The following is a 22,617-nucleotide window of genomic DNA, read 5'->3' as shown; positions in this document are numbered from 1 at the left end:
ATTCTCTACCTTCGATTTATTTGCCCGCTCCGGTTTTGCCCTTTCGTTCGTTGGTCCAGTTCTCATCCTTCACTGTTGCTCCGCCCTTGCCGTCACAACCCAACACCTTCAACCCTCTGTCTTTCGCCTGATTCGTCCTTTGTCATCATAAATTTTCAGACCAAAAGTATGTGGTGATGTTGGCTTCCTGGGGGTGAAAAATTTCTTTTGTCCCTGATCTTCAGATTTCACTTGCTTGTTTGTTGCTTTTCAAAAAAAATTCTTTGTGGATAATAAATTGATATTAAATTGTGTAAAAAAATTTTTTTTTTTTTTTGCTTTTTAATGTTATTATGTAATTTTCATCGCTCATATATTGTCGTTTGGGCATTTCAATCTAATCTTTCTTATTATGTAATTTTCATCGCTTATCAAATCATATATTGGCGTTTGGGCATTCAATCTAGTCTATCTTCACGTTCGGGTATTCTATCTAATCTATGTTTGTTCGAACAAGTGGTTAGTAATGTTAGTTATGTTACGTTTTTTTTTCATATGGAGAAATAACCGTTTGTTAGTACTATGCTGTTTTCTTTTTTTATATATATATATATATATATATATATATATATATATATATATATATATATATATATATATATATATATATATATATATATATATATATATATATATATATATATATATATATATATATATATATATATATATATATATATATATATATATATATATATGAAGACATAGTAGTTTGTTAGTAATTTGCTTCGAATTGTTGTGATTAGCTTAGTTTGTTAGTGCGCTGTAAATGTGATTGAATGTTACCTATGTTTCCTTCTTTCGGCGAGATTGTGGTATCCTTTATTCGGATTGGTGTGGCCTCCTCCCCCCTTTCCATTAAGGTGGTTGCAGGTGGGACCTGGTTTTACTGAAATTAGACTTAGATTCTTTCTTTATTATTTTGTTTTATTTATTTATTCATAATTCTCCACTTTATTTGTTTTTCTCTTGTTTCCCGTTTTCCGATATGTTGTCTGTTAGGTGTTTTTGTTATATTACTTAATTTCATCCTATGAAGTTCCCTGCTATTGGGCATGGATATCTGTTTGATTCGTATCCAGTATTATTTATATATTTTACGTGTTTGTTGAAACATTCCTTCAACCATTGTTTTTCCATCTGTATCCTGTATGTCATTACTCCTTTAATTATTCCCCTCAGACGCTTTTCTTCATTTCATCTGTTACCTCTTAATTCGTATTCTTCTCAATTTGACAACCCAGGGTGATCCTATAAAGATACCGTAAAAATATTATTCCCCGGAAGTATGTAAGCTTCCTATTATTAACCCTTCTATTTTGTTTTCTTTAGCCCCCCTTGAATACTTTCTTTGCTTTTTCATGATTGCATTGGTTTTTATCACTTTTGCCGTTTTTAATTAAACGTTCCTCTTGTTTAACCTTTTTTTTTCCTTTATTGTATTATCTTCTCTGTAGGTCATGTTATATTTGTGTTTCTTCTTGTTGTGTCCTTCTGTCGCTGCGTTCATGTTTTACGTTTTTCTTTTTCGTGTATATTTTAATTCGACTGCGATTCTTAGTCGTCATGTAAATAGAATTTGTCATCACGTTCATAAAATAAAGACATTCATACTCATTCCGGGTTCCGGTTCCCTTGTCCGCTCATATGCTTTCATACTTGTATTAAGTGATATAAATGATTCTTAATCAATATTGCATATGTTTTATCCGCTGGCCAGCGTAGGGTGAGAAAAAAAAAATAATTCCAATTAAAAATTGTTCATTCTTTTCATATATTGTCGTCCATGTTTTCTTTGTGTCTAGGTTCTGTTTCATGATTTCCAGAGTGAGTCTCCATCTTTTATTATTTGTAAATCATGCATTGTAATTCTGCGTTACTCGCAGGCGTTTCCCGCTTCCTTTTATTGCAGCTTTTCTGATCTGCTTTTTCATTCCAATGCTTTTAACCTCTTATTTATATTGCACCGCATGTGTCTTTATAATCTAAGAGTTTTCAATAAATTCTGTCTTTATCTTTTCCTTCTTCTATTGTAGTATGTTCTTTATTTCTTCCATACTTTTGCTTCTGGCTTTGCAAATATTACTTTCTTAGTTGCAAATAAATATTTTCGTCAATTATACTCCTTTTTTGTATTCGCATTTTAAAAGCTTTTCTTCATCTTATATCAACCGAACTATTACCCATTTCGTGGTAATTTTGTTCCTTTTTATCGTATTTGTATACCTTTACCTTTATCTAATTTTTTTTTTATGTTATGTTTATGTTTTTTATGTTCTCACTGTTGATTATTTACTCTTTATTTTCCTTTCACTTTCGCTTTTCTTCATATTGTAAATTGCTTATATCCATGTTAATTAATGACAACGATTATCATGTTTATTTAATTTGCATTGTGTCTCTTATTGCGTTTTGTTGCTCAATACGTTCTTATTCCTCCTTGCATTTTTTTTAGTGCTGGTTTACTAGTATGCGCTGTCGTAATATTTTGCGTCCTTTGTTGATTGGGTTGCATTGTACTCCCTTCTTTAGTATTTGGCGTTGCCTTCTGAATTTTTTGTTGTTGTTTATTTAAGCGCATGTTCATGTCTGGTTGTTTCTCTTTTTTCTTCTCATTTATGGTCTGTAATTTCGTTTTGCTTATAATGTTCCTATCCAGTGTGTGTTTCGTTTGTCTTCTGTTTTCCCTCTGTCCTATATTTGGTATGTGTGGTTCTATAACGGTTTTCCGTGTGCAGCATGATATCTCCCCTTTGAAACATAGGAAGAATATGCCTAAAGCTCCTCCTATGACCAAGAAGACACTAAATGTCGTCCATGGGTTCTCTAGAGGGGCATATGCTAAATTTTCTAGCGTGGTTCTATGGTTTTTTATTTCGTCGACTTCTACCCCTATGTCGAAGAGTTTCTTTGTGTCAAATAACGAAACTATCTTATTACGTTTTGAAAGAGACGGTATCCCCTTATCCTTCCATTTACTAGAAATATTTGGTATGTCCGTAAGTGGTATGTGGTATGTTAATTTTGTTTCACCTTGTGTTTCACTGAAGTGTGTAATTCTTATACTATCCGTCTGTATCATCATGTCCGGCAGTAATTTTATATTTCCTTTGCCTTGTATTGTAGTTTCCGTAACGTTCTTTCCCGTGAAAACGGATACCTTCAATTTGTTAGGTGTAAAATACGTCCATATGTTTCTATTTGCAGTTTCCAACCATATGTCGTGGTTCAACTGCAGCACTTTTGTTTTGCATGTCGTCGTTATGTTTCTAAAATATAGCGCGGCCATACATGTGTCCTCTTGTTTGAAGTCTCTTTCTATATTGCTTAATTTACAAAGCCTAGTGTCTCCTATTCTATCGCAGTTGTCATAATCTGCCTGGGTTAATACATATCCCCAGTTGTTTTCTTGTTTTATTATTATGTCTTCCTCTAAGTGCAATATTGTCAATATGTTTCCGGTTATGCTTGGCTCGATTGTGCCTTTATACGCATACCATTTGCTTTTTTTCACGAGCGGAATTTGAAGTGTCATAATTATATCTAAGTCGTTGGTGAGGTTTACGTAGTAATGAAGTGTATTTAATATCTCTGGCATAATTGCCCCGTCTGCTCTTCTTGGGAAAGTAAGGTTGTCGTTCAGCGTTGCTTCCTCACTGTCTAATGTTCGGATTAGTTGTACTGGGTTTATTATTTCCGCTAGGTCGAGGCTCTTTGTGTTTTCTGCGTGTAATATTGCTATCAACGTTTTTTGTTTTAGTTTTAAGTTTTGTCTCATACTGTTATACCACATGTCTATCTCCATGAGTGTTGCTTCTAGGTATAGGTCTTTATCTCTGTCATTGGCTCTGTTAAGAGTGTTCCTGATTTCTGTTTTTAAAGATTCGAAATTTTTATTGTTGCTTTCGACTGCCTTATTCATGGTGATTGTTGAGTTGCTCACGAAATTGTATATTTTTTCGATTGCTGACGCTTGATGTTCTGTATTTTTGTTGAATCTTTCTTCGTTTCGTCTAAGTTTATCCATATTTTCGTCAATTCTAGTTCTGTCGTCGGAGTCCATTGCTCCAATTGCTGACCAAAACCCTCTTGGTGTTCTTGTTTTAAAGAAATACCTGATGTACGTATTTATGTTCGCAATGTCACTAGTGTCTTTGCTCCAAACCGAGGTTATGACCCCGCATTTCAAATTCGGAATTCTTTCTATTAGCGCTGTACAGGTTTCATTAAAAGCATTTAGTGCCGATTCTAATTCTGCTTGATCCTCTACAAGACTCTTATACGTTAGCGTTACCTTAAAATCGTAGACCCCTTGTGCCAGTAATACATCATTGAGTCTTTCCAGAATCAACGCTGCGTTCGCCATGGCCAAGAAAACTCCAGCGAAAATAGTTCTAAAATATGAAAGATAACGATACTTTCTTATGTATAGAGTCGTAAAATCAATTATTCTTCTATTGCTTTAAACCAATATGCATATGTATATATGGAACGAAAAATCAACGCAACGCGTTGATCTTGCATCATTTCAAAATTGGGTGGCATAGATTCCTGTCTTTAAACTTATATTGATTCAACTGGGGCAACAATTTTATGCCTTAAGTCTATGTATATGTAATTCATGTGACAAAAAGCTTGTTACCTTAAATCTTTATTGATGCGGCTTGTTACCTTAAGGAAAAAACTTGCTATCTTGCATAAATCCTCGCGCGGAATATGGAAAAACCCCGCAGAGAAAGGATGTCCAACAATACAGTGTTGAGCCTATATCTATATAATGCTTATCTAGTAAAAATGTACGCTGCCAATAAAGATTGAACTCGAGTCTGGTTTTCCTTTTGTTTTACTCCTGTCTTAGCTAGATAAACTTGCTCTTATATGATTGCTGAGCAAAGCGGTGCGTATTCCGGTTACAATCGTATTCACTGTCAAAATGCCCTCATTACCCTAGCATAGTTACAATAACTCGCTTCATTAGATTTATAACCGTATTGCAAAACAAGAAATGCTGTGAACGTGAAACGTGAACCGCCTCCTGAATTCTTTTTTCTCGTGCACTATTATGTGCAGTGTAAGTGGTTTAGACTGTACTAACGCGCCTCTTGCACCTTTTTTCTGTTCCGATTTCGGCATTTGATGTCAATCGTTTGTGACGAGAGCTACGGTTTAATAATGAGGTAAGTAGTGCGTTTTTATTTCTGATTGATTTTCGGTTCCAAAAACTTTTTCCTTTTTGTTCTTTTAGTTCATTCGTTGTGTATTCACCCAATGCCCGTGGCCTCCACAGGGCCCGCACTTGGTGTCTGGACACCCGGTTTTCGCCATTTTTAGGTTAAGGTAAGTATCCTATTATGTTTATTTATTCTTCGGTTATACATTTTTATTCTTTGCAGGGTCGGAAATATAAATTTGAACCGGATTCACTATTGCGTATTGTATTGTTTCTAGGCTCTCCGAAAACCACCCTCCGAGACGTTTCTTTATTTTTTTTTCAGCTATGGTGTCATGTATGGTAAGTGTATTTCTTTTAATTTGTTTTTTTTTCGTTTGTACTTTGTTTTTCCGCTTTTTAGGGTATTTTCTTCTTGCTCTGGTGCCTTCCCCCTCTCGACGGATACTGTAATAATTTATAGGATAATCTGGTGAGTGCTACCTTAGAAATAATTTTTTTGATTAGATTAGAGCTTTTTTTTAAGGAGTGTTAAATCTGAGCTTAGGCTCGTTCGCCACTTGAAAAGCTGCTAGTTACTTTGTGTTAATACTTATCATCGGTGTTTTAGTTTCCTTTCACTCTTGCTCGCTTGCGCGAGATATAGGGTGGTGGATATATTTCCACCGTTGTCTACGTATTTTTCGATCGCGTTTAGTTTCGTCTACCATAGTGTTTAATATTTGAGTTTCGTAAAATGGAATATCTTTGATCATGGTCAATGGTCTCTCATTTTACGGGTTATGTACATACTTCGAAAAAAAATTCTTGTAATTTTACGTCATCTTACGCTGACATATGCCAGCGAACAAAATGACTGATTATTATGTTCATTCTTATTTTTACAAGACGCCAACTTATTCAAAAACCTAATTTTACATTTTGCAACGTGCAACATGTAAATTTACCAGAACGCTGTGAAATTACATTTGTCTAGTAAACTTTATATATGTATCTACAGTATATCTATTTACAATATGTACATTTCTCCTCCTAGAGTTCAGTCCGTGTACTTCTTGAGACGGTTATTATGAACCTTCTCTAATCTGTTTCCGTTTTTAATCACGGTCGTGCATTCACTCGGGAGTTCTACGACCTCATATGGGCCTCTCCACAGAGCTTGCAGTTTTTGTCCTGTACCCGTGGGGACGGATTTTACAAGTACCATATCGCCCCACATAGGCTGCCACTCGTTGGCGTTTTTATCGTATAGGTCCTTCCTTTTTTCTTTTGACAATATTAGGTTTTCTCGTGCTTTTTTGTGCAGGTGTTTGAACGTGGACCGTATTTCGTTGACGTAGTCCTCGTAATATAGCCCATCATTGTTCCATTTATAAATTGAATTAGGAATGTTGGCGTTTTTACCATATACTAATTCAAATGGTGTATAGCCCGTCGATGAGTTTGACGTGGTGTTGTATTCGAATGTAAAGAAAGGCAAATGTTGGTCCCAAGTTTTCGGGGCATTTCCAACATATTGTCTCAAGTACATTTTAAGTTCCCTGTTCGACCTCTCCACTAAATTTGCTTGTGGATGATAGGTGCTTGTAGTGATTTTCTTAATTTTTAGAATTTTACAGACGTTTTTCATTAGGGAGCTTACAAAATTTGCTCCATTATCTGTAACTAACTCCAAGGGAGCTCCAAATTTACAAATATAATTCTCAACAAATGTTTGCGCGACCGTTGCGCTTTCTTGATTCTCCATCGGTGCTACAATCAAGTATCTTGTTAGGTCGTCTTGCATAACTAGACCGTATTTGTTACCCCAATCGGATTCTGGTAATACCACAATGTCCATATATAACTTTTCGAATGGTTCGGACGATGTGGTTGTTATTTTCATTGGAATTTTGTTGGATCGTCCAATCTTGTTCTTTTGGCACGAATCACATTGTTTGACGTAGTTCTCTACATCTCGTCGCATATTTTTCCACTCGAATAGTGGGCTTATGCGTTTCAACATTCTTTTACTGCCGACATGTCCGCCCAGCGGAGAGTCATGAAACTCTTTAAGTACGGTTTCTCTTTCTCCTACTGGTACATGCATTCGGTCTTTCTCTGGCGCAAAGAGGGTGAATACTTTATTGAATTTACCTGCTACAAATCGTAAAATGTTAGTTTCTGGTGGCGTTTGTATGTTTCTAAAGGAGATAATTTGAATATTCTTATCTTCTTTCATGTGTTCGGGGCAGTTCCCGAACGCGTCAACTAATCCTTGGAAAAATACTTTTGTGTCAGCTCTTGATCGGCTTGACCCATTTAGAATCATACCCCATATTTTTCTGTTTGGGATGGCAAATATTCTCCCATTTAGAAAATCTTTCAACCCATGAGGGAGGTCGACCAATTCGCTCAGCTCTTTATAGGCTGACCTACTATTAACGATAACGAATGTGGCGTCTGTTTCGCTCTCGTCGATCTTGCTTTTTGAAAACTTTAATAGTTTAAAATCTATACGTCCCTGTTCTAGATCATTTTCAAAATCTTCATGTGTTATTGTTACATCTAGATCATCTTTTTCGTCCCATTCAAAATCGATATTTTCTAGCCCGTCCATGTGAGGGTTCCATTCGGATTGCTGTGTGTCCTTGAATAGCCCAAATCTTCCCGATGGGTCTGTAATCTGGTTCGTGGTCTTTGTTTCGGTTTGCTTGGCAAGTTTTTCGTCTTCTTCTTGCTGTTGTTGCAGTTTCTGTTGTCGTGTGACTACAGCGACCGTGTGAGATTTTTCATCTATCTCAGCATCAGGATTAAGTCTTGATAGAAAATCTGCTACAACATTATCTTTTCCTTGTTTGTAGCGTATGTCCATTTCCAACCCTTGGAGCTTTAAACGAAGTCGTGTCAGGGTGGGTGATGTTTCTTTCAATCTCCAAATAGAGATTAAAGGTCTATGATCTGTGTAGACGATAAATTTCTGATTATAAATAAAATGTTTGAATCTGTTCACTGACCATACAATTGCGAGTAATTCTTTCTCTATCGTATGGTATCTTCTTTCTGCACCTACTAGACCTCTGCTCGCATAGGCTATGGGTCTATCGGTGGACTTTTCATTAGAGAGTACTGCACCAATGGCATACTCGCTTGCATCTGTTGTGATCACAAACGTATCTTTGTAGTTTGGTCTTACCAACAGAGTATTTGAAGTTAAAAAATCTTTCAATTCTTCGAATGCTTTCTGACATTCATTGGTCCAAATAAATTTTACATTTTTCTTTAGCAGATCAATGGTTTACGTTTTTCTGCTATTTGTGGTATGAATTTACCATAAAAATTAACCGTTCCTAAGAACGAACGGACTCCTTTAACTGTTTTTGGCACAGTCATTTCTTTGATGGCCTTTATATTATCCTCCATTGGCCGAATGCCTTCAGCATTAATTGCATGTCCGAGATATTTAATTTCGGTTCTTAAAATTTGGCATTTTCCTGCCTCAATTTTCAAATTGTGTCGGCGCATAGCCTTCAAAACTTTTATGAGGTTTTCATTGTGTTCCTCAATAGTTGACCCGTAAATGATAATATCGTCTAAGTAAACGATAGCTTTCACACCTTCAGTTTCATACAATATTGTGTTCATCAACTTCTGAAATGTTGATGGACTATTTCTAAGGCCCATAGGCATTCTTGTAAATTCAAAGTGCCCTTTAGGGGTTGAAAAGGCTGTTTTAGCCGCATCTTTTGGGTTAATTGGGACTTGATAAAAACCTGATTTCAGGTCCAATGTTGAAAAATATTTAGCTCCTCCGAGATTATCAAGTATCTCGTCGATCAGTGGGATCGGATATACAAACGGTTTTGTTATTAAATATAGCGCTCTAAAGTCAACCACAATTCTATACTTTTTATTTCCGTTTTCATCGTCCTTTTTGGGTACGCACAAAACCGGTGCATTCCATGGACTTTTACTGGGCTTAATAATGCCTTGCTTCAACATTTCCTCGATTTCTGCATTTATATGCTTTTTTGTTGCTTCGGGAAATCTATATTGTCTTTTATTTATTGGTACGTTCGACGTCGTCTCTATTTCATGGACAGCCGCGTCTGTAGTTGTTAGATGGTCTCCCTTTTGGTAAAACACATCACTATATTCCGCCATAATTGATTCCATGGCTTGGAAATTGTTTCTTTTCAAATGATCCAAATTAAGGTTCTCTAATAATTTTTCAGTTCGTTCAATACCACGTAACTGATCGTACTTTTTATTGTCAACCAGACTATAGTCCTGGTTGTCATCCAAGTTTTCTAAAACCTGTTCTCCATAGTAGGAATCCATGTAATTTTTTTCGTTGGACTCATTCGTGTAATTCTTTTTATAGTAATCTTTCTTGTTTGTACCATAATCATTAAAATCTATCCTATATTCTGATCCGCATTCCGGGATCATGCTAGTCATGCACTTTCTTCTGTGAGATGTGTCTGATTCAATAAAACTTTTCCTTGACGTTTTATTGTTATTTCTGTTTTCTATTAGTTTGGTCATATCTGTTATATGATTCATTTCTTCGTTATCATACTGTGTCTTATCATCAGTGTATTTTGTAATTGCCTCTGTCTGGCATGCCTTTTCAGCCAGAATTTTGCATTTTCGCGTCATGTTTGAGGGCATTTCATCATCCCTTGCTATTTCATTTTGATATCTATTATTCATCCCATCCCTTCCTCCGGGGATCTTGTTACGTACTTCTTCAATGTTTTTAGTTGAATTCATGTCACCCGCGTAGTTGGGAATATTTTCCTCTCTTGACGCAAAAGTATCAGGACTTTGTATTTTATCTCCATTTGGCTCATTGTCGCTCCTATTCGATTTACGGAGGGCGATGTAGTTCAATTGCTGAGATATAAAAATTGTACATTCCTTAAGAAATTTCGCTCCTATAATTCCCGGGACGCACAAATCCTTTACAATATAAAATTTTATTGGATACTTCGAGTTCCCAATTATTAATGTGGTTTCTACTGATCCAATAGTTTCTGATTGTGTCAGATTAAAACCTGTAATGTATAACTTATCCCGATAGTTAATAAATCTGGCTCCAATTTTCGCGACCGTATCCCATCTTATTACATTAAGAAACGCTCCTGTATCAAGCATATATTTAATCCTAATGTGAGGCCTTTCTATTGAGGCGATATTTACTAGTAATTGATGATTTCTGGTACATTCTATGTCCAATTTTTCATATGGAGGCATGGTTCCTTGGAATTGATTACTCGTGTTTTCTTGCAATGTGGTGGGCCGTCCGTGGCCATTATATCGTATATTGAGCGACTTAGTACTCAGTCGTTGTCTGGTTGTATTATAATTTCTTAAATTCTTATTTGTGCTTGTTTTACTGTATGTACCGCAATTTATGCATACTTGTCGGGGTTGTTTAAGCGGTTTATTTTCTGGCCTGTTATTGTAGGGGGTCCTGCCATCTATCTGCCCGAACTCCCCATCGTTCAGTTTTTTCTTTGGTTTTCATCTCTTCTATGCTCCTGCTTGTATGGTGACTCGCCTCTTTTCCAGTCTGGTTGTTCCCTCCATTGTCTGGGGTTTGAGTCATTCTGTTTCCAGGGGGGTTGCTGCTCCCTCCACTGGTTTTGCCCAGGCTCGTTCTGCCTCCAACCTGCTTGTCGTGCTTCTCTCCATGGTCTCGGGCCAGATTCATTTTGCCTCCAGCCTGTTTGCTGCGTTTCCCTCCATGGTCTTGGGCCCGGTTCATTTTGCCTCCAATCGGTCCTGTTGTTTCCGTCTGGGCGCATACTCCTCTGGTTGTTGTTATTCGTTTGGTAGTTGTAACTACCTCCTGGGCGCCCACTTTCTCCTTGTCTATCTTGTTGGTAGCTTCTATTGTTGTTTGTTCTTGGTGGCTGATAGCCGTTTCTGTATCTACCACGCTCGTTTTGGTTATCCTCGCGTCGAGGTCTATGGTCGTCGTTCCTAAACTGTCTTGGTGGATTGTTAAACCCCCCGTCTGTCGCCCATCTTCCTTTGAATTTGTTTGTATTTTGTACTAATTCCAATGATTCCAGTCTATTACCTATTTCCGTCAAATGCTCGCATTCTGCATGTCTTTCCTCTAAGTAGTTCAGTAGCTCGACTAGCGGCATTTCACGTTGACTCTGGGCTATTTGCTTAAGTTCTTTATTATATAAACCGCATATGCAGTGTAGCCTCAAGCTTTTTGTCTACTTCCCCTGGTCCTTCGTCATAATATTCGAGGTGGGTATTTATTTCCATCACTCGTTTTTTGTACTCTTTAAATGCTTCCTGTGGTTTTGCCTTAGGGTTTCTATTTTGGTAATTATACCTTCTATGGATACATTATCCCCAAATTCTTTAATCAAGTTCGTCTTTGTTTCATTCCAAGTGTCGCCTTTGATTTTAGCGATTGCTGCTGCCGCTTTTCCTTTCAATTTCAGTAGTACCACATAGACTAGATCTGTATGCGGTTCGTCTGCTGGTATTTGTTCGGCAAAGTGATCGACGTGGTATAAAAACGCGTCTAATTCATCCCGAGACCCGTTAAACTCAGGGATACACTGAATAGCCTCTGTTTTAGGGAAGCGGTATTCCGCCTCTTGTGCATTACGCTGCATGGTGTTGCTTTTTATTTCGCATCCACTGTCTGATAAGCTTCTTTGTTTGGTTATTTTTGCTTCTGATAAGCGTATTTGTTTGGGTATAACTCCTTTTATATCTAACTTTTTTTCGAGTATTATTGTCCTATCAAGGATTTTTATTGACTGGTCGTATTTTTTCTGTACTATGTCTAATTTGTCGGTTAGTTCATTCCAAACTCTAACTTCGACTCTGTTTTCGTATTTACTTACTACTGCTTCGAACTCTTCGAAGGCTTCCTTAAGCAATTGTTTTTTTGTGAGGATTCCTTGGAGCGTTCTGGCTCTTCCTTTGTTTTTGTTTAAATTCTCGTATTCGCGTAAGATGTATTCACTGATTTCATCTAACCTAGACATTTAGGGATTAGTATGTGCATCCAATGATTTGGCCTCCTAGCTGTTTTTTCATTGCTTCGTGGTGTGTCATTACACCGTTTCTAGTGTTCAATATGAGATTTCCGCATATTGTTGGGAGAAAGGTTCTTACGTAGAATTTTAGCTGGTTCGCTGTCGCTTTAATGGGAGTATGTGGGGTTTGAATGAGTATTAGTTCTTCGTGTAGTTTTACTTGGACTATTTCACCCTGTTCTTTGATTATTTCAATAATTTTTTCCCTGCGTAGTAGTTCAACAACCTCATTGGTGTTAGCTACGCTAGTATTAATAAGTACAGTTTCCGATGTGAATTGTATGTTCACTAATGCTTTCAATATTCTTCCAGCCCTCATTATTTGTTCAATAACAGTTTAAGGTAATTTGTTTTATTTATCCAATCGTCTTCGTTTTTTCACTTTCCATGAGAAACGAACGTTTGAGGAAAAAAAAAAGAAAAAAGATGAAATGTGTTTTAATTGCAATCGTATCGCCTCAGCGCGTTCAGTTCCTTGCACCCACCGATTGCGTCACGATTGTTGATATATCTTCTCCCGCTATTTAATTATTTCGTCATCAACCACAGTCTCGGTCTCTTCGTCGGTACCAGCTGTTTCAGTACATGGCTGGTTGCTAACGTAAAATGCTTATTCTGCTAGTCCGTTCTCGCTTCATGGTGTAAGGTTTCATTTACTTCTCGTTCGTCGTGTTATGGTCGTCACTATATGTCATCATACATTGTCGAGTGTATTCACCGTGTGTGGTGGATTAATTAATTAATTAATTAAGTGATGCAATGTACAAAATTAACCGTTTCTTCGAAAAAAACGAAAGTAGCCAGATGTAGTTCCTATGATCCTACTATCGCGGCATAATAGCTCAATAAAGTTGATCTTTTTATATTGTCCCTGTGTAGTATGAAAGAAAATTTCTTTTTCTCACTTACCTGAGCTGCATTGTTGATCTACTCGTTAGTTCCTGTCGAGATGATCTAGATCCTTAAACTCGTAGCAAGCGCATATGTATTTGTAGAGATCGTTGACGCACTCTGTCAAAGTTTTGTGAACAAAGAAACTTTCACTGAATCGATCAGATATGCTGAGTGTTTGTCTTTTTCCACATTTAAGCTATCGTATTTTTCGTGGTTTGTTATTTTTCTTCAGTTTTCACCATCAAATTCCGCAGACAATTTACGCATTTTTTTTCCATCACATTCAATATTAACACGATTAGAAATCGTCGAATTTCTGCTTTTCTCGGATCTACACTTATGGTTAAGGTTTCCTCGCGACGAGACTTATTTCAGGCATTAAAACTGGTTACCACCAACGCCTGTCTCGATGTTTTTTTTCTCTCTTTGACGATAGTAGTCGGTAAAATGCCAACTTATTCACTACAAAACGCTCAAACACTTTCAAAATGTAACCTTTCTTCTCACTTTATGGTATACACTGATCTGAAGACATTGCTGATTTTAGCCTCCAGTCATAAATGCGTCCTGCAATCTCTCAGGATTGCTAAACCGCTGTCACCACATGCACCTACCCGCAACGGCTACTCCCGCGCAACACGTTACCAACATATTATTCCCTTCCTAACACGGGGAAAACGCGAACGGAAAAAAACACAAAAGTCAGGTTTACGATTCTAGAAAAACATATATTACTCCTACTTTTTGTACACATCTGTATAGACTACCCTACTGTGCGATTCTTTTCGCGCCTAACTATTCAAAACTTAAAATCGATCTCGGTTGTTGGCAGCCAGAGGTACGCACAGTACATGGGGCCCAGCCTTGATCGAGTTAATTGAAAAGGGAGAAAAAGAAAAAAAGCCTCGATTCTAAATCTTCTGAAGTTTATATAGTAAATTTCTTGCTTACTTCAGCAAGATTTCAATTATTGACTATCTATCCCTGTTCAGCATGCGATTGACATTATATTTGTATTAGTGTCGCATCGCTTTCTATCTTTCTCCTTCGTTTGTAGTTTTTATGTTAATGTATTCCTATTCTCCTCTACCTTAAAGTAACTCTTGCTGTCTCCTATTATTTTACGAAGGTTCCCCGAACGTGAGTACTTCCTAATTGGTTTAGTGTTAGTGAGCCTTCGGTTCTCGCTAGAACCTCGTGTTCTCTTGTTCTAACTAAAGCTATTCGTAAGCAGTTGAACGCTCTATTTCCCGAACATAATTATGCATTTGTATCGATGCGCTCACAATCATAAAAACGCCACGCCTATGTAAATAATTACGTTAATTAATATTGGCACAGCCAAATTCTATACAACCGTATAAACACCTGCAGCCGGTGTCATTGGAAATCGATTATTTACCGCGGATATCTATAAACAATCATTAATTCTTCGAGCAACACAGTGACTCACGTTTGTTGTGCTATGTGCACTGCGACTTAAGCCGCTGCGTTTGCAAATTCGCTAGTGGCGAGTTCTTTCAGGTCAACCATAGACTTGTTGGTTGCGCATTTTTAGGTGTTTACTATTGTGGGGCTGTTCAGTAGTGATGACAGACAATCGTGTTTTGGAGATTCTATGACGAATTTATTGTACCCCGCAAAAAGCGGAGTAGGGCAGCAGATGTCTCACCCACTCCCACTGAGCGATGTCTCGCCAACTGCTGCTTCCTCTGGCAAACTACTGGCAATAATTTGCATGTCAATATCTATACTACGTATTGTTCGGGCGTTTAGTTTTTCTATGGACTGGCTACACAGGGTTTTTTCAAGGGTTTCGTTTGCCTACAATATTCGTGATTTGCAGGTTGATCGTCCCATATTCAAATTAGAGTTGGGTACAAAAATATTTCTGCAATATAATAAAAAGTGTAATATTGATCAGCGGAATAATTTTCGATATCGCAGCAAACAGAACAGAAACTTGAGTTAAATTAAAATTATATTTAATTTTAAATTCATGGTTTAATATTTACACAAACTAATAGTTTAAATTTTTCAACTGTAGTATTCTTAAAATCGTCACAACATGAAATCGTTCACCCAGGCCACGCAAAATACATATATACATAACACGATCTGTTTTTTATCTATTGCTCATACCTTTCAGCATTACATACTTCAGGTTTTACTACCTAGGCTAGGCTTGGTGACGATTATCCTTTTTTACTGGCTCATAAACACACATCGAGGTTAGTTGAGGTTTCCTTTCGTTGCCCTCAAAAGGCTCAGGTCTGTGCCAGATTTGTTCCAGTCTGGTGCGAGTGCTGCATTAGCGACTCGGCCGGCGACGGTACGATGAACCTGTTCGTACCTTTTCCACCCTGAAAGAATCCCACATTGTTGGGTTGGGTTCAGAATACAAAAACCCGTTTCACCCTTTTCGACCCTGTCCGGGTTGTGACTTACGGCGTGTGTATTTAGACCTGATAGCATGTATTTCACCGGTAGCTTCGTCTCGGGAAATATATAGGACAAACTGTAGGTGAGTGAGCTCGGCCTACTCTGTTTTCCGAAATGTGAATTTTCATTCATGAAAGTGCGGGTGAATTATTTAAAATCCATTTGGAAAATTAATATTCGGTTGGATACCACCGAGGGTGGTGATATATCTACGAGAATCCGTAATAGAAAATCTGCCAGTGAGTGCGAATCAGGGGGTTTATAGTTGAATCTGTCATCAGTAGAATTGGAATCTTGAGGGGTAGACAGGTTACTGCATTTCCTGGTATTTTGAATTTTTGTGGCTCAAAGAACAGTTTGAAAACATCCTTTCGTGTTATTCAAATTTTAAAACAACGTGCGTAAAAGATAACGTGTCTCATTGTATCATTTGCGCAAAAATTGCGGGTTTCAAAAAGCAACACACCTGCAAGGAAAAAAAATCAGAAAATGCATCGTTTTGTTCACAACTTGCGAGTTAGACTTATTCAAATACATTTTCATCACATAATACGGCAAGAAACACTTGCCAATTTTTTTTAAATTTTTTTTATTCAGTCTTTATTTGGAAAGCTTACAGCTTGAAGATGCCAATTTTCGCTTTTTACATTTAAAATTTCTTAAAACAAGCGGATTATAATAAGAGATTCTTAAAACTTCATTTGAAAACTAAAGAGCAATTTTTAGACTATCTTAAGATGAGTGACAATTTTAGACTACCTTAAACTAGGAATACAGTTCAAAGTACACGAGGTATAAGTTATTAAGACTAGGGCGTGGACAATTGAATAAAAATACTATGTATGGTCAAGGCTCCGCAAGTGGCAACCACAGGCGAAAATATTCTAACAATTTTTGCGTCAAACTGTTTTTTTCCCATATGCTTATTTCCTCTAATATAAAACAATATGAATGACGAGTCCACCAAAATGTTCCATGCCTGTCATTTATTAAAACGTGTTCATGATTCTTGCACGACCTGAAAATAACTAAAAGACCGTAAGAAGATGAAAAGGTAAATAAAATTCATTTTTTTTTAACTTTTTCCCTGTAACCAAATTTTTTAATCGAATTCTAATTTAAATTTGATAATATCGCTCGAATGTTTGAGATGAAAATGGATTTAGGCTTATTTTAATTGTGAAGTAATGGAAAATGATTAACTTGTAACTTGACAGATCGAAAATTCGAAAAAGTTTTTTGGATCACACCAATAGCTTGCATAGAATGTCTAACCTATATATTTTTTTACTTCTTTGGGTCTTTTTCCCGAAAGAGTATTGTGAAAGTCTTAAACTTTAATTAATTATTGAGAAAACACAGTTAAACTTATGTAAAGTGACAGTCGAGTAATTCCATTAAGATTGATCCAATTACGTCAAAAATGGTGATCATCTTCGACTCTGATAAAATTGTTTACGTTTCATCTGTATGGCAGACTTAAGTATTTTCCACATCCAAACAAACCATTTTTATTCAAGCCTAATATTTTAAAAGGGCGTGTGAGATTTTGAATGCACTATTTCCAACAAATATTGCTCGAAAGTCGTCATTTGCACAATACAAAAAAGTGGAAAAAATGTAATTACTAAAAAAAACTATTTTATGATTTTTTATGTTAACATAAGCCTAAAAGTAGAGGAAACTGTTATTGCATTATGAAGAAACTACCAGTAGGAAGCCTTTTTAATCCTTTCATGCCCAACATTTTTCTAGTGCATGTAGGGTTACAAAACTATTTTACCGTTTTGGGATCAAGAAACACGAAAAACCTTTTTTCATAAAGATAGGTGCTTCCCTCGCAGTGATAGAAGCTACTCAATTTTTACCTTCCAATGCTCAATACAATTCTCCTAGAGTAATTGCAATAGTCCAATTACGTGGAAAACGTAGCCAAAGCCAGTCTAAATGGATAAGTTTTATCAGCTTTCAATAATATTGCAACATAACGAAGATATATGAACTGCTATGCTGTCCCTGGCATCACTGCTCCATCGGAATCCAATCAGACTAATTGCAATAACTTCAGTTCTAGAGCTGATCCTTGTAACTGTTAATACTCAAATAAATGGCAATAGTCACATTTATTAGCCTTACTTGTTTTTGTGAGCAAATCTTGCTTCAATCAAAACTTATAGCTGTTTAAACAACATGGGCATGAAGGGGTTAACAACTCTAAGTATGCTTTTATATTTGATAGCATAGCCAGACATAATTATTATTATCTTATATAATATGATATTAAATGTCATTTCAAATGAAAATGCTTTAAAGAAAAATCTTCTAAAATGTTTGGATTTTCTATCCACATAAAATATATTAGTGAAAATACGCCCTTTTCAGAAGTTATCCAACTTAAACAAATGTTTTGAATATAATTGCAAATAAAACAAGTTTTAAATATAATTGTGTTATTAAGAAACCAACAATAAAAGATTTTCAACAAAAACTTTAAACGTATTTTTGAAATGCATTTAATTTGCAACAACTTTAAATCATTCACTTATGGAATGTACTTCAAAAAGTTATTTTAATTCAAACTGCTCATGATTCAAAAATGAATGTTAGTGTAGGCTGTGCCCAAAATCAATAAAGATCGGTAGTTTTCGGTAGGAATAAGAAAATATCGGTAGTTTTCCTCTGGTCGTCTGTGAATCGGTAGGGAAGCTCAAAATCGATAGAACTACCAATAAATCGGTAGATCTGGCCATCCTTGCACGCAGTGTATGCCGGGCTGCTACATACGTTGAGAAAACTCAAAACCAGAATCAAAACAAACCGAGATTAGACATATTAGCGAGCAGAGCTAAAAATATTCAAATTCATTGAATAAAAATTGATCATATTCAGCCGCATTTATTTTCAATATTCAGTGACGCTGAAAACGTCAAACGAACAAAGCGCCCATTCATACATGCAGATTTTCACTCGTCTCCGATTATTACACGAAGCGATCGTGCAGAAACGAATCAAACGCATCAAAGTAGGCGCTGGCACAATGTAAGCGATGATGATTGTTGTTTCATATGCTTTACCGGCATTTGAAAACATTTTCCTAGATAATTAGTGAAATGAATATATTGTACGATATTAGGTTCTTTACGGACGCAGTTAACCTCACTTTTCTTGACAGTTTACTTGTACTGTCTGCTTGGACAGTAGATACAGAACACTAGATTAGGATTGTCGCTGGCATCAGTGGTAGGAACATCATTGCTTTGATCCCGGTATATAACTGTCAAATGGGCCAAATAGAAAAAAACAAAAAAAAATCCTCTATCGTCGTTTCATAGCGACTAATCATTTTGGTGTGTTATAGCCAGCAAAACAATGGGCATTCGTGGCTGGTGTATTTTCATTACATAGAATGCACAAATTGTCTAAACCTGCATTGAATTTTGATAAGTTTTCATTTCTTTGCGCGGCATTTACAAAATCTTTCATTTCATAACAATAACAGTCGAAAATTTACACCGAGAAAAATCGTTATATTGAATCTATTGATTTCACACATGACTTTTTGCAATTTATAGCAGCACATCAAAATTATCTGTCACATATAAATATCATGTGAAAAGTATTGAAATTGTCGTGCCGTAAATCAAAATTATAATAGTATGCCACATAGAAATTTGATTCATAGCCAATTTCACATTATTTTTCGGTCTGCCTCTCGTTTTTTCTGCTGTAAATTTTATGCATGTCTCGTATGCATAAACATCACAGCAGTATAAAAAAGACGGAAATAAAAAATATGCAAGCTCTGTATTTTACCAATTTGAACATCAACTAAACAGTTTGTTGTTGCAAACAAGCTAAATTTTTCTGCGTGTACCAAGAATGTGGACCGAAGACTTTTACCAGATAGACGTGCGGCACCTTGACAGATATATACCGAAAACAAAACAAACATGTTTTGAAGCGAAAACAATGGGAACACCAGCGACAATCCTAATCTAGTGTTCTGTATCTACTGCTTGGACTTTGTGAATTTTGTGGACGACTAGATTCGCTTGTAGCAATTCGCAATAAATTTTTCTAAATCCATGTAAACAGTACAAGCGAACTGTCAAAAATGAACACTTGAGTTCATTTATGACGTCAGCGTAAAGTATTCAATTCAGCTGAATAAGATGGATAGTTGAATGATTATTGTTTCTATTCACCGCGCGTCGCAACAGGTTCATTTTCAGCCGTCAAAAAACGAGCTTCGATTATTTTTAACTCTGAGCGAGACCACACACACTAACTAGGGGAACCGGGGGCAAGTCCGACACCTTAAGCGCAATCATTTTTCTAAAATTCCACAAAGGTCCTAGAATTGTATATTCTGCGCATAATCCCTGTTTAGATGGTTTTTAACAAGATATAATTTTTTCAGCGTTTCAAAAAAATGGATTCATTAAAAATTATTGGTTGCCATTAAATGGAGAAAAATAACATTTTAAAAATGCTGTGGGTAAGACCGACACCCCAAAGGGGCAAGAGTGACACACTTTTTAACTTTCTTTTCGTCCATTTTTTCATTAAAAATGTTTTGTGTATGTGTGTTAAAGTGTAATTATGAGTATATGCTTTCTGGAGTTTCATCGCGTAGCAAGAGGAAGAACATTCGAATGTGTGGTGTTACGAATAAATAATACGGTTCGTGTTATGATTTTTCGGAACTCTGTTAATCAACAATCCGACGTTAAATGAAAATTGTTCGTCAATATTATTTCAGAATGTCATATTCGATTACACTTTTTCGTTTCGTTTTGCAATATAACTATGAATCACGCACGATTTAATTTTTAATACAAAAACAGAGTTTCCGTTTATTTCAATTATTAGCATAACGTAATTCTAGTATAATTGATCACAACAAACATTCCCAGTCATTCGTAACGAATCAAAAATGAACCCAACCTTTTAAACACCGTCTTGTCCCACCCAAAAACTGTCGGTCTTACCTCAACAGTGCACATTTTTGTTAAATGCTCAATTAACAGTATTGAAATACTCAAACTATACTACTTACAAAATACTTCAACACACACAAATAGTTATATGGAGAGTAGATCAGAACGCGCGACAAAAAAGTGGTGATTTTCAAAGCCTTAAAATGTATCAACTAAAATATTTTGTTTATTTTTTTTTTTTTATTCAAATCGTTTATTTGATAAGGCACGTTGCGTTAGCTTAAAGGTGCCAATTTTGTTTTGTTTTACATTTTAAATTGCTTAAAACTAGGGGATTACATATTGATTTTTTTTAAAATGAAACTAATGCGATTTTATAGCTATCTTATATATCTACACAAGGGGATAATATTGTTTTCGTAAGATTAGGGGGGTCATTTAGTTTTTGTAGCAATATGGTTTGACATTTTTATCAGTGAGATTATTGGAGCAAATAATGTTTAATTAAGGGGGACAATTTTTTACGACTAACTTAAAACTAGGCATAACTAGAGGGCATGATTGAATTTTGTAAAGATGCGTAATTATAGTTATTTTTGTGGGTAGTAGAGTTGGGCAATTTCAACGAGATTATATAATATAATAGTTAAAACTAGAAGAGACAAGAAGAGCTAAATGCTTCGTGATGATATTGGGGGGGGGGGGGGGGGTAGGGGTGTTACTTCTGGGTATAAGAGTCAGGGGAGGGAGGGTAGACAAAGATGGCAGGGAGAGAAAATTATTTCAGTTGCAGGCATCGTGAGATCAACGGATGGATTACAAACTCGGGTGGCCTTCATCAGGGGAATCATGTACTGGGACGCCGGGTGGTCCTCCTCAAGATGGCAGGGGTTTTTCCAGACGATTTCGTAGTACGGCTCAGATGTGGATCGGCTACATTTCGAGTTAAGCGTGTAATGTTCGTGCCGTAGGTCCCGTGTTTGTTGGCTCATTCGATACAGATGGTTTGATACAGGTGGAAGAGCGTTCTGAGAATGATAAGAAGATAACAAGGGGCAGTTAGACTTGTATATTGATGGTTTTCACAAAGGTGTATATAAGGGACATATAGAGAACATCGCGGCTTGCCAGCACATCTCGAGCCGGGACGTTGGTTGGTCTTCCTCGGGCCCGCAGGGTATCCATTAGCCGAGACCTAGCGGAACTGTACTCGGTGCACGCCCAGACAATGTGCTCGATGTCGTGATAGCCGTCGCCACAAGCGCAGATACCACTATCCACGAGCCCAATACGCCGGAGATGTGCATCCAGCGTGTAATGGTTTGCCATGAGTCGGGACATCACACGAATGAAGTCACGACCCACATCCATCCCCTTGAACCAAGGTTTCGTCGATACCTTAGGGATTATCGAATGTAGCCACCTTCCCAGCTCTCCACTGCTCCACGAAGTTTGCCAACTTTCGAGGGTTCTCTGATGAGTAATACTGAAAAATTCGCTGAAGCAAATTGGTCTTTCGTAAACGTCTCCTTCTAAGGCACCCACCTTAGCTAAGGAGTCTGCCTTCTCATTGCCCGGAATGGAGCAATGAGAAGGGACCCATACCAAGGTAATCTGGAAAGAGTTGTCAGATAAAGCACTCAGTAGCTCCCGTATTTTCCCCAAAAAATACGAGGAGTGCTTGCCTTGTTTCATCGAGCGAATAGCGTCAATGGAACTGAGGCTATCCGAAACGATGAAGTAATGGTCTGCGGGTAATGTTTCAATGACTCCAAGGGTATACTGAATGGCAGCTAGTTCTGCGGCGTAAACTGAAGCAGGGTCACTGAGTTTGTAGGAGGCGGTGAACTTTTGATTGAAAATACCGAAGCCAGTGGATCCTTCGAGGTTTGATCCGTCAGTATAAAACATATTAGAACATTCGACTTCTCGGAATTTATTATAAAATATATTTGGAACCACTTGTGGGCGTATGTGGTACGGAATTCCACTAATCTCATCTTTCATGGATGTGTTGAAGAAAACAGTGGATTCAGAAGTATTTATGAAATGCACACGGTTGGGATTGTAAGAA

At 36.8% G+C, this 22,617-nt stretch overlaps 1 protein-coding gene and 1 long non-coding RNA gene across 13 annotated transcripts in view; one reads left to right on the top strand and one right to left on the bottom strand.

The window, feature by feature from the left end:
• The window catches only part of LOC131690160 (cell adhesion molecule Dscam2), a 471,795-nt gene that overhangs the window by 211,877 nt on the left and 237,301 nt on the right, over positions 1-22,617 (bottom strand). The gene's annotated exons all lie outside the window — the stretch shown is intronic.
• Positions 5,222-5,655, top strand: LOC131690165 (uncharacterized). Its single transcript, XR_009305524.1, has 3 exons — positions 5,222-5,376; positions 5,433-5,551; positions 5,613-5,655. It is a non-coding gene; the product is annotated as an uncharacterized LOC131690165 (long non-coding RNA).

This window comes from Topomyia yanbarensis, chromosome 3 (assembly GCF_030247195.1).
Source record: "Topomyia yanbarensis strain Yona2022 chromosome 3, ASM3024719v1, whole genome shotgun sequence".
NCBI classification, from domain to species: domain Eukaryota; kingdom Metazoa; phylum Arthropoda; class Insecta; order Diptera; family Culicidae; genus Topomyia; species Topomyia yanbarensis.
Note: the sequence above shows the minus strand (reverse complement) of the source record. Positions and strands in the feature narration are given on the sequence as shown.